Source organism: Cuculus canorus, chromosome 1, assembly GCF_017976375.1.
Source record: "Cuculus canorus isolate bCucCan1 chromosome 1, bCucCan1.pri, whole genome shotgun sequence".
In the NCBI taxonomy this organism is placed as follows: Eukaryota; Metazoa; Chordata; class Aves; order Cuculiformes; family Cuculidae; genus Cuculus; species Cuculus canorus.
In genome coordinates, this window is record NC_071401.1 from 41,832,912 (window position 1) to 41,845,673 (window position 12,762).

Here is a 12,762-nt window from a genome sequence, read left to right on the forward strand (position 1 = left end):
TGTTTTCTATTTCTCTTCAATGCTCAGTGATTTACATGTAATTGAATTTTATTAGTAGAATACTGGACTTCAAGCTTATGTATTTGAGTACTTATACAAAATATTTTCTTGGAATATTTATCCAATAAAAATAGACTTATGAAGACAGTAGTCCCTCAATACATTCTTAACTTTAGGCACAATTGTAGATCTATAAGTAGGTGCCGAACATTGAAATACAAGAAGCTGAGTCACAAAAGTATCAAAAAGTTATAAAAAAAAAAAGAAAACCGCATTTCATTCTTATATTTTGAAAAGCAAAGGGAATTTTAGGGGAAAATCAATGACTACTTTCAAATAAGAAATTAACTTAAGAAAATTGTAAAAGTATACAAGGATGTAAGTTATGGTAATAAAATTTTATCCGTACAAAATATTTCTTGAGTCAAAAGTATTTGCTAGCATGTTGGTTTTATTAAAGCTTGTTCTCCTAAATATGTGAGTATGAACTTAAAATATAAATTTCAAAGCAAGAAAAATTAACTGCCACCCTTTAAATTGCTTTAATCTAGCTGGTTAGAGAGAGTTCTAATTGTCTTGCTTTTGCTTAATTAGACCCTTCAATCCTACGATCACTGTTGGGCAGTTAAGGATTATTCCATTTTTACACATGAGGAGGGACAGGACAATTAAGACCCACAAAAAAATTCAGGTGCCATATTCATACTACCAGTTGTTGCACGATTTAACAGGTGCTTAAATCCCTTAGTACATAAGGTCATGTTGACACAATTCACCAAGTGTGTCGATTTCCTTTGCTGGGCATGTAGATGGAGGCTCAAATCTCAGTGTTGCTGGGGTTTTTTTCAGGAGAAAGTTCATGCTGAAACACAGTCTTTGCTTGGGTCCAGTACGTTCACACAAGTGAGGCTTCAAACAAAGTAACTCTGAAAGAAGACTATTTACTTCTGCATCTGTATTTGCATTCTGTGGTATAGCTAATAACCAGTTAGGCAGGTCACTTCCAGGACGGGAAACCTGTTTTCACACATCCAACTTCTATCGTTCCCACAGCACAAGAGAACGAAGCCAGATTTCCTTCGTGGTAGCAGTGTACATGGGCAATCAAAAATGAGGTCTGCAATGGTGAAAGCTCTCTGTTTCTTTGGAAAATTTAGGTCAGTTGACTGATATACTACTACCAGGAGAAGGACCTCCAACAATACTGTCATACTTCTCATACAAATGTTTGTGCCGCCTTGCTGAGAAAAGATTTTAAGGACCGAATTCACTCACACTTGCTGTACGTACAGCTTCTCCTTCCCTATCAAAATTACACTGATAATAAAGACCTTGCTGTTCTCCACTGGTAAATTTGTCCTGTTTTGAAAGTGGGGCTCCTAAGTAGCTTAGTTGCTTCTAAAATGTTATTCTGTGACTTTTACTAACTTTTATATCTACAACCATAAAGCTATATTCAAAACAAACATTTTTCTTAACAACTCTAAGTTATGGTTTTTACTATTAAGCTGAGACAATTACAAGGAAGATAATGCATGTAGCAGTATATACAATTGAGAAAGTGTTTGCTTGAGTGTTTTGTTTCCTACTGATATAAACTCAGAACTCAGCGCACAGTTTACATGTAAAGGCCAATAGCTGAATACTTTTAGATGCAGAGACATGTAATAGCTGCAGTAAATACAGATTCAGAGGCTACATTTATGTTCTCAAATTAAACTTGCCTGGAATGGTTCCTATGCAATAAAGCAAACTAGCACATATGTGTATTTGTAAACTCTTCTCCTGTCCAAAAGAGGATAGTGGCACCAGCCTGCCAGCTGGGAAAGGTCTCTGGGATATGCAGCCTCCTTCTCTGTCAAACTGCACCCAGGAATCAACAGTTTTCAGGATATTTGAAGTGTGCTGGGGGCTATTTGAACAGTTTTACAGTATAAAGCTTTAAGTTCCAGTTCCTGAGAACATTCCTGGCACTGTTTAATTTACTAGTGCAAATGTAACTTCAGCTGTTTTATATTGCAGTAACTATCTTGAAACATGTATTTACATTGGACACTTTTATAGGTGCAGGCTCTTGATCTTGCAATCTTTACGTGGGCAACATTCTTATTGACTTCAAGAAATGAAATCTTTTAAAAAATAAAAGTTTACTTAATTAGTGAGGAATTCAGCCTTGGCCTATAATTAGAAAAGAAAAAGGAAGTAAAATCATAACCCAGAAAGAGCTTGCTAAAATATTCCCTAAAACAATTTTTGAATGGCATTAAAGTATTACTGACTAATACAGAGCCTGCTTAATTAATTTAGCAGTCTGGAGTAGAGATTCAGGTTTTTGTGCTCTCGTGCTTTTGTGCTGGGTATTTGAAGCCGAAGATGTAATCGTGAGCACATTTTCTATAAGAGATTTCTAGAAAAATGTTAGGGAAGGTAGGGAACATTCCTTGCTGGATTTTGTGTTAGATTCTTTACAGTCAATATGAGTGCCAGCAACCATCCCAGGGAAGTTAGAGATTTCTTGTACCAGGCTGGCTGCTGTTGATTTTATAAGGCTATTTGTAACTTTTAGCATAGGAACACCATAGAAAAATGTTATACAAAGGGACAGATGCATTTATTTGTGTATTTCCCCCCAGTTAATATGAACTAACATAGCACTGACCTGTTCAAGAGTCACATAAATGCAATGTCTTGCACTTCCTTCTACAGCTCTAGCTTGTTTTGAATAGTCAAAGGATATAAAATGACAGAGGAAAGATTATTCTTTAGAATTTTCACTTTGCCATTTACAAATCAATGACGTTTGCATTTGTCTTAACATATTAGTGAAACAGACTGTAAAGGAAAACTGCTTTACAGATTGAGCTGAAAAGCAATATTGAACCAAAAAGTATTGCTAGTTTTATTCAGGAGCAGCAGATAGTATGAATTATATACTTGACACTTCATAAATAATAGCACACCAAAAAAATCAGGAAGAAAATTACTTTTTGGCTCAGTCTTGCAGTCAAATGGTGTTTTTCCCAAATAAGAATTCTAGGGTCAGTTTTGATAGTCTGCAAAGGAGAATAAAACTTTCCTTTCTTCCACTTGAGCAGCTTTCAGATAGCAATTACTAATTGGATGTCTGTTAGAAAGATTTATTTGGGAAATGGTTGACTTTCTTTCCATAGCTTGTTTTCCCACGGACATGGGTTTTTTTTTTTGGTATGCATCTCAGAAACATGTTTTAATGACAAAACCCTTAATTATTGTTGGAAAGAAAAAAAACGAAGCTTATGCTCTTTAATTGATCTCATTGGCCTCTCATGTAAATTCCAGCAATCTCCAGTTCATCTCCTCACTTCTTGGTGGAGACTGTAATAACACAGAATGTAACATTGTTATTGCTTGCTGCTGAATTGTAGTACAAAACTTGGTTAATTAAAAAGATTAGGCAAATAAGGCCCTTGTATTTGTGAGAAGTCTGAACTCGCTTTAAGGCTCAGTTATTTCTCTGATAACCACCGGTTATCTCTTTTGCAGAAGCAATTCTGATAAGGCAAAGGTGCCCTCTGTAGGGGAGAGGCTGTAAATGGTGATGCATAGCCAGAGTTTTAGCATTCACAGAAAGCAACAGAAAAGAATAATTTCTTAGCAGTCTGGCTCTCAGAGAGACACTGTAGACTCAATATCATGTAAAAATGAAGCAGTGCAAAAAAAAAAAACCAAAACACCTCACTTTAAAATAAAGCTGAAAATAATAATCTCAACTGCAGACAACAGCTAACAGTTTTGTAAAAAGCTGCCGCAACACTAAATGTGTAATTCAGTGTAAACTGAGCTGCAGGAATCTGCTGAATGAAATGAAATATGAATTTCAGTCAAAAGAACTTTATGGAAATAAGAACATTCGGAAAGCAACATGCTTAAAAACTCTCTGTAGCATGTAGTCCTAAAAAGTTTACCACAAAGCAGATTCATTAACAGTCCCAGAGGGTTAGAATATTGCTTGCTGAGAAATTGCTTTTGTTGGCGTGCCCACAGACACCTCTTAGCTGGTGTGCAGAATCTCTAGTGGCTATTTGCAATTATTTGGGGAATTCTTTCCACAATTTATAATGGCAGCTAGTGCTAGCCCAAAGAGAGAGGCAGGGAATCTGACACTAGTCGTAGTTCATTGCTCATTATTAATTATTTTCTAAGCCTCACTTTTATAATCCATTAAGTTGGCTTGCAGTTCCTGTTATCTTGATTGTCTTTCTGATACTCTCCCTCTCTATTTTTTTAATGTTTTAAAATTTTTTTTACATCGTATTTACATTTCTTTTTTTTTTTTTTGTCTTTATATATACACGTGTACTTTTGGAGTAGCGATGGTGTTGCATATAGTGACCTGCATTGCTATGCAGTGAACTGTAACATGGAGTGGGCAAAACCCTTCTGAACTGTGATTTAACCTCCTTTCATCTTTACCGAAAGTCAGAGAAGAAGCAAGAAACTAATTCTGGTAGTAGATTTGCTGCACATGTTGGAGTTACTATAAAAACCTAGGCTGAACCGTAGTTTAGAAAATGAAGAACAATGTTGTAAGTATGTAGTCTAACCTGCTTCTAAATATGCCTATAAAGAGAAGGGTGGGGGCTGGTCACCTGTGGATAAGTTTTAAAGCCTATGGATTTCTAAAGGTGTTTGAGATGTTTTTCTGGTCTAGATCATTAATAAGTGTTCATTTTCCTAGTTCCTAATGTCTCCTCGCAGTCTTTCAAAAGCAGGGCGAAGGATAGGGAGGATGTAAACCAACTGCCTTTCCCAATTACAGTTTCTGGTTGAACAGAGCTTGTTCCTTTTTTTTACCTGCTGTTGGAAATACATGGTATGAGGGACCTGTCCCATATTCTAGACCATGTAAATGTCAGATCAATGCTATCTTTTGTTTTAATTAGTATCTGAAACATTAAGGTGTCTTCCTTCAATCCGCTGAAATTCCCCATCTCATTTTAAGAGAAGTAATTTCACTACACTACTTTTTGTTCTTCAGGGCATGCTTCCAAGTCCATTTACATAAATAAATGTTTAGGGAATGCCTGACATTATGGAACTATGTGGACTTTTGATGTGCCCTCTTCAAATTCCATTGCTTACCTTGTGAACCATGTCTGACACATAGCAGGATATTCACACTACCTTCTCCAACAGCCAAAATTGAAATATCTCAGAGGATAAAAGTGAGGATCCTAACTCAATAGGGAAACACTTGTAGGTGCTGCCATACTATATGAATGTCCTTCATGGCTCAAATCCTCATGACAATTTCTTTCCCTGACATAAAGCATGTTTACACTGTAAGGTCTCTGGTGTAGACATTGTCTTACCCTGCTTAATTATTGCATCTTTAACAGAAGTCCGGTGTCGTATTTGAATGCCTATCCTGAAATGTGAAAGTAACCTAAGGTTCAGTGTCTTTGAAGTCCTACTTGGCACTATCCAGCCCTTCATCTAAACATAGGAAAAACATTCAAGGGTATTTTTTCCTTTTGGTAGGCATCTTTCCTGTGTCTAAACGTGTAAACTGGATTCCTCTGGTTTACTGTATTCATCCCTTCTTGTTTACAAAAATAATACTGTATTTGCAGTTACAAATGTATTGTAATTTTTTTGAAAATATGTAATAATTCTGGAAAAGCAATGCTTCTCAAACTTTATATTCTTTTGGATTTTCTCCTTGAGTTTCTTTTAGATTATTTTTTTCCAGCTAAAGGCTTCCAGTTCCTCAGATTTACCCTATGGCAGCTAATTCCGGACAGCACTCTCAAAAGCTATGTTTAGATGCTTTGTTTATGTGTCAGAGACAGGTCTCTGGTCTCCATATACAGTCAACAAAAATAATTATGCGTATTCAGTGCAAAGGTTCAGAAAACCTAAACTATGAGCTCCAATATGGCATTGTGAAAAAGGTCCTAGGTGATCTGAGACAGGCCTCTGTCACAAATGGGCTGTAAAATATGTCAAATTTTCCATTTAGTTTATCATAGACTCATAGAATGTTTTGGGTTAGAAAGGCCCTTCAAGATCATCTAGTTCCTTTGTTTACAATTTAATATTCTTTTCTTAATTTCATCAATCATAATTTTATTTGTATCTGTTTTGCTTTTTACAGTGCTGTCTTTTAGTTACTGTGATCATATTAATATTTTAAGTTCTTCCTTGTTGACTGAATTTTATCTGTTTTTAAACAGTCACGATCAATCTTGAGTTGAAAAAAATATAGTAAATTTCATAGAATCATATAGGCTGGAAAAAAAAACTCTTAAGATCATCAAGTCTAACCGTCAGCCCAGCATCACTGTGCCTACTAAACTGTGTCCCGAAGTGCCATGTCTACATAGGTTTTGAATGCCTCCAGGAATGGAGTCTCCATCACTTCCCTGCACAGCTTGTTCCAAAATCATCTCAATACATGATTTCTTATTATCTGGTGTCTTTTTCCTCTTTTTTCTTTTTTTTTTCCTCATTTCTTTCCCTTTTTTTTTTTTTTTTTGTCTTTAAGATTATTAGAGCATTCTGTATTATACAAAAAAAATTTGACTTGTTTCCTGCTACTGTAATTAGCTTGACCCTTTGTTTCCATACAAACTGTAAAAGCAAAGTAGCATTGTGCAAAATCTAAAGTATCTGGGTTTTTAAATCTTTCTTTTGTACAGTTTTATTAATTTTACTCAGCTATCTGCAGCTTTGATACCACTGCCCGCAGCACTTTTCCTGAGTGGGTGCCAACTGTCTCTGGGCTCTGTTGTCTGGCATTGTATTCCTTGGCCCCAATCCTGAAAAATTTATACACTTGAGTAATTTTACACATGAGAGCAGGCCCATTGACCATTGATGCATAATGTTATTTGGGACTGCACGCGTTTTCAGGGCTTGGGTAATTGTTTTGATTTTACTGGTCAATCTTTGCAAAGTATTTGTAATAAGATTTTTTACGCAGTTCTAGATTTTTTTTTCCTTCTCAGTGTCTGTGAACTGTCACAAGTTTTGTACAGTCACACAGGGTTGGGCATAGGTTAGGTGTTTTTCATAATTAAATCTACTTCCATTTTGTATTCATGGTGATGATGCCCACAAACATATTAGTGTCTGGATGACTTGAATGTATTACTTCTTCTTAAGTACATAGAGGATTTTTTCATTTTATACTGCCATGAGTGATCAACAACCATTGATACCATAGCCTATTCCCATCCCACAAGCCATTACCATGATAGTGAATTAGCTGTCAGGTGAAACTTTGGAGACTTTTATCACAACATCCATAACATAAATAACCATGTAAGTATATATGTACCTGTGATATATTTCTTACTTTAAAGGAATTCCAGCTTTTTGTTAATTGACTACGTGCTTCTAATGCCTTCTGATTGCATAATTACTGGAACAGTCTTCTTGCTGGGCTCTCTAGCTACAGAGGATCAAGAGTATGTAGCCCAATAAATATTACAGAACAATTACTATATCATTCTTTCTGTCTCTATGTCCATATTTTTATTATTGCCATTCTTTCATTTGGCTCCTTTTACTAGTAACTAGTAGCCAAACCTGTTCATCCTTCATTTAATTTAAATAAAATACATCTAAATGTACAAGGTCCTGAATCTCTAGCTGTTGCAAGTCCCCAGGCTACTCCTGAGTCAACAAAACAATGTCACTTTTTACTGCCTGGGAAACTGGTCTAATAGGTATGAAAGCCAGATTACTACTCTGTCTAATGTTCAGTGTTGATTTCAACTTCTTTTCTTTTTGCATTCCTTAAATACCAGGCATTCACTTCACATCCTTAATAGAGTGCTCCTGCTTAAATTGTAATCTTCTTTAGAACCTAAATACTTCTTTTGGGCTACTGTTTTTACTCTTTGAAGGATGTCCTGTCAATCTCGTCCTTATACAGATCTCAGTAATATATAGTATTTCCTTTGGAATTTTTCCCCAGTGCTGGCCGCTTCCTGCCAAAGGCTCAACAATTTGAGAATAAGCAGTCTACGTATCCAGACAAAATAGGAACAAAGTTTTAGCTGATAAAGCCTACTCAGTGTAAATTTTCTTCTGCAGATTACACTACCTCTGAGATTTCTATTAACTTTAATTTGCTTAGATATTTAAGATGTGTACGTTTTAAAAAAAATATGCTGATTTCATAGATATATATGTTGCCCCTCGTAGAACCTAAAAAACAGGAAGAATTTTTTTTCCAATTTACATTCCGCTTCACTTGCAGTGTCACAGTGTGACTTAACATTGAGGCTTAACACATTTGTCCATAAGCTTGTTTTAGGTATGTGACTAGCTTTAATAATTTTCATGCTGAATAAGAGCCTTCAAGCAACGTATTTTAATGCCAGAACCATTTCAGATTCTCAAGTGTATTGTTTCAGAGTATTCTCAGCACTCTATTTTTAGTTGTAGTCACTGATCCTTTGTAGTGGTATTGAGCACACGCGCAAAGTATTGAAGTCAAAGTGTTGAGTATTGGGCAACATAACATGGAAGTCCTATTTCAAGTTATATGGATAATGTCTTGGCACATTGATTTATTAGCTGCGAAACATGGGTCTGAACAGGTCCTTCTCTACCTTTTTGATGTAATTATCAGAAAGCAGTAGAAATGCTATAGTTATTGAACATTTATTTTATATTAATTACATATTTGTGCTGTATCTTTTAAACAGTATAGGCATGGTTTGAGGTTGAACTTAAAATTAAATAGAACTTTATTTTAGGTAACTTCATGGAGATTAAAAAAAGTCCTATGCTTTGAGAAATTGGTAGCATTTACTGGCTGGATCTAAACTGTCCTACTTCTGATCCTCCTGCTCATATTTCCAGGGCATGAGTAGTCCTCTATTGCAAGAGAAGGTCTATTTCGTAATAGCTTTCTGTAAACAAACATTGCTCTCATAGATACTGCTCTCGTGCAAAGTGTGAGTGAAGGTAAGTGAAGAGTTAATAGAAAATATATATTACAATAAATATATGTAGAACTCTGGCCTTGGTGAGCACAAATACTAATTAAGAGTTTAAAGAAAGCTGATTCATGGATGTTTAATAAAATATCCCTGTGATCCTTTGCATATTAATTCCTTTCTTCACTATCGTTTTCCCTTACATATCAGAATCTAACACAGGAGTTTCAGAGTTTAAGGACCTAGAAGATCAACTATGAACGTTCGGAATTAAAGTATCAAGTTAGGAGATTAATATAACTCCCTTAATCAGAAAGAGCTAGTTAGTTGGGTTTTTTCTTTCTCTAATGTTTTTGCCTTGCTACCTTTTGTCATAACACTTTAATGAAAGCTTGTATTGGTTTAGCTGAATTTTTTTTGATCTACCTCTTTTACTACTTTTTTTTTTTGTGTGGATACTATTGACCTTGTTTTGGAAGTACTGTTGACTCATCCTGAGGACCGAGAGTATGGTTTAAGGGAAAAATAGTTGACCTATTCTTTTATTTATCAAACAGAATTTGTCTGCTTTTATAAGTTGTATATACTTACTGATGTGTTGTATCACTCAGGAAATGATTTTTGCTATGATGAACAGCACAAGTTGTCTTCAGTTGCTGAAGTCATTGAGGTCACCTTTTCACAGTATCCTGCTCATGTTTCCTTATTTCTGTTATTCAGAAAGGCTTTTTCTTTCTGCCTTCCTAGATTTCATTAAGCATATTTATCAGTTTCATCAGGGAGTGGAGTCAAATACTTCTAGTATATCTGCAGTGATTTTATATCCTGTTGCTTTGTTGTATTTCAGCTTCTTCCTTTTAACTTGTCCTGAAATCCTGTTAGGGATGGGATTAGTTGTGTGGTTTCAAATATTACGTATGAAACTGTGATTGAGATAAGGAGATGCTGTTAATGATTAATTTTAAAGAATCTCCCCATCTCTTCTGTAGCAGCAATGAGAATTTTCCTCCTTTTCTTTGGATTGTCCGGTTTTAAGCATTGTTTGCTTAAAAATACTACATGGTTTCACAGTATATCATAGCACATCTTGTATTTCTTAGCTCTTTAAATGTTCTTTCCTCCTCGAAGCACCTTATTTCCACTCTTGCTGCTGGTATACTGATACCCAGTTGTGACATGAATCATATTGTGCCTTTGCACTTCCCTTTTTTTCTTTCAGTTCAGCTTCCTTTGCCTGATACACTGACATAAATCTATCCATAGGGCCAGGATGGAATTTCTTGTACTACACTTTTGTTGTCAGTTTTGTACTGTTGATCTTTGTCACTCCCTAATCCGAGGGTATCTTTGTTTTATTCTTGGTTTGGCAGAGCGATTCTTGTAGTCGTTGCTGACACCTACTGCTTGGCATGCTGTTGCATTGTAGCAACATGACGTGTCTTCTGATGATGCAGTTGTGGTCAAAGTTTTCTTTTCCTATCTGAATAATTTGACATTTTTCTGTGAAGATTTGGAGAACAGTATAACAGACAACAAATGTTATTCAGTGAGTCATCGTTTTGGTTGATGATTCCTCATCCCAGTTTTCCCTTTGCACAGTCTTTTCCATGTTTCTCACATTGTAATTCAATATTGAAGTCATCCATCACTAAGAAATGAGCTATATTCTGGTATTCTGTCAGTAATAGCTTGGAGGCAGCTGCAGAATCATCTTTGCCTTCAATGCTCTCTTCCTTTGCTGGAACGTAACACTATTTGATTTTGTTTAGGATTTAACTTTGTGTAGGATTATAGTTTGGAATCTGATGTATCTGGCACACTGCTCTAGAGGTTTCCAAATGATTAGTGGCCTTTTTTTTTCTGTATGTTATAGTAAGTACTACTCCTTCTTGCTTTCTCATCATCCCTCCTCTGTTCATTGGTGAAATGTTTATCCTTTTGTTTGATACATTTTATGTGTCTACTGCAATATGTTTTTCCTGCAGTCACTCTTGGTGTCCAGACTAATAGAATAGATTGGCTTGTACCTCCTAACTCCAGGCCCAGCTAGAAGAGACTGGCCACATCCCGCCATGCATTACTTAAGCATGGGTCTCCTCTGACTCTCAAGTGCGTTCCACTATAGCCTTAAGATGTAATTTTATTTGAGGGTATGTATTTCTGTTCAAAGCATTAAGTAACATGAGATTGTACTGTAAATCGTGTGTTATCTCAAACCAAAGGTGTGTTGGGTGCCCTAAAGCACAGCATGGAAGTATGTGGCAGTTTTTGAGAGTGCAAAGCTTTTTAAGAGAGTGACGGAAGGCATCAAACCGGATGCAGTCTCATCCCTGCTATCTACTGAAATCAATACTGCAGCAATCCCCAGAACTATACTGTGATTTTTGTTTTGGAGGGATATAGACAATTAGCCTTGGCTAACAGTCAAACACCCACCCGGCTGCCCGATTATTCCCACCATTGACCAGGACAGAAGGAGGGAGAAAATAATAACAACAGGAATGAGAAAGCTCATGGGTCAGATAAAGGCAGGGAGATCACTTACCAATTACAATCATGGGAAAAACTGATCTGACTTAAGACAATTTTCTTATTGCCAATTAAAATAAAAATGTAAGCATTAATTTGGGTAGTGGGAAACAGCAAGATGAACATTTAAACAACACCTTTCCTCTCCCCTTTCCCAAGCTGACCTTCACTCTTTCATTCCTCAAAAGGCAAGAAGGAATGGTCAGTATATAACATTTACTTCTTCCTCCTCACAATTTCCCCTGCTCTAGCAGGGGATCCCCACAGGTTGTGATTCCTTCAGGAACATCAATCTGCTCCACCGTAGTCTCTTCCACTGGCTGCAGTGTGAACATCTAAATAACTGCTCTGGCACCATGGAGCACCTTCTTCTCCTCTGACCTTGCTGCCCCCTCCCTGCTGTTTCTCACCTTCGGGTTTTTCTTTTCCTTTTCCCAGTCCTCTGTCTGTCCAACATTTTCTGTCCTTTCTTAAATGTGTTTTTATGGATGTGTCACCAAATTGGCTGATGGGCTCAGCTTTGGCAAATTTGACACAGGGTTCATGGGTGATTTCTGCTTTTCTAGAACACAGATTAAAGTCAAAAAGGATACTCCAGGACATCTAAAGTGGCAGTGCACGCGTGTGCTTGAGCAACCAAATTGACTCCAACTTCCATGTAAATAAAGGGAAGTCTTTGTAGACCTCCTGAAGGAAAACTTCCCCACTAATGTAAATATAAATTGATAAGCATAATTAAGTAGCACATGACTGCTTAGAAAGTAAAATCTTTGCATGATTTACTTGTTTTCTGGAATTGCAGACAGTCCTATTTCTGATACATGCAGTTTTAATCAGACAGAAGGCAATATGTCATCACATTAAGACATTATTTGAGTATATACTTGCCAAAAGTATTGCTAGATGTTCCAGAAATTGTCTATATATTATTACATCATCTCATTTCTTTTTATAGGATATCAGACGATCAGTGATATCTAGCCTCTAAGACAAACTGCAGCTCTCAGTATCTTGTTCCTAACAAATGTATGGGAGCAGGACAGAGTATCCTCTTAAGGGAACTTCAAGGAAGTGGGTTTTTTATGTAGTTGCTGTATACATCAGTTTTGAACTTCAGCAAGTGCCAAGTCTTTGTTTTCTAGAACCACAAGAGAAGGCATAATCCAGTCTCCAGATTAGGATACCTAAATGAGGACATCAACAAGTGAGATACTGCCTGTGATCTAAGATGTCTGCATGGCATGTATCATAGGTGACTGTGTTTCTCTAGAGGTGCAGAAAGGCGGCAGGTGGGACACCC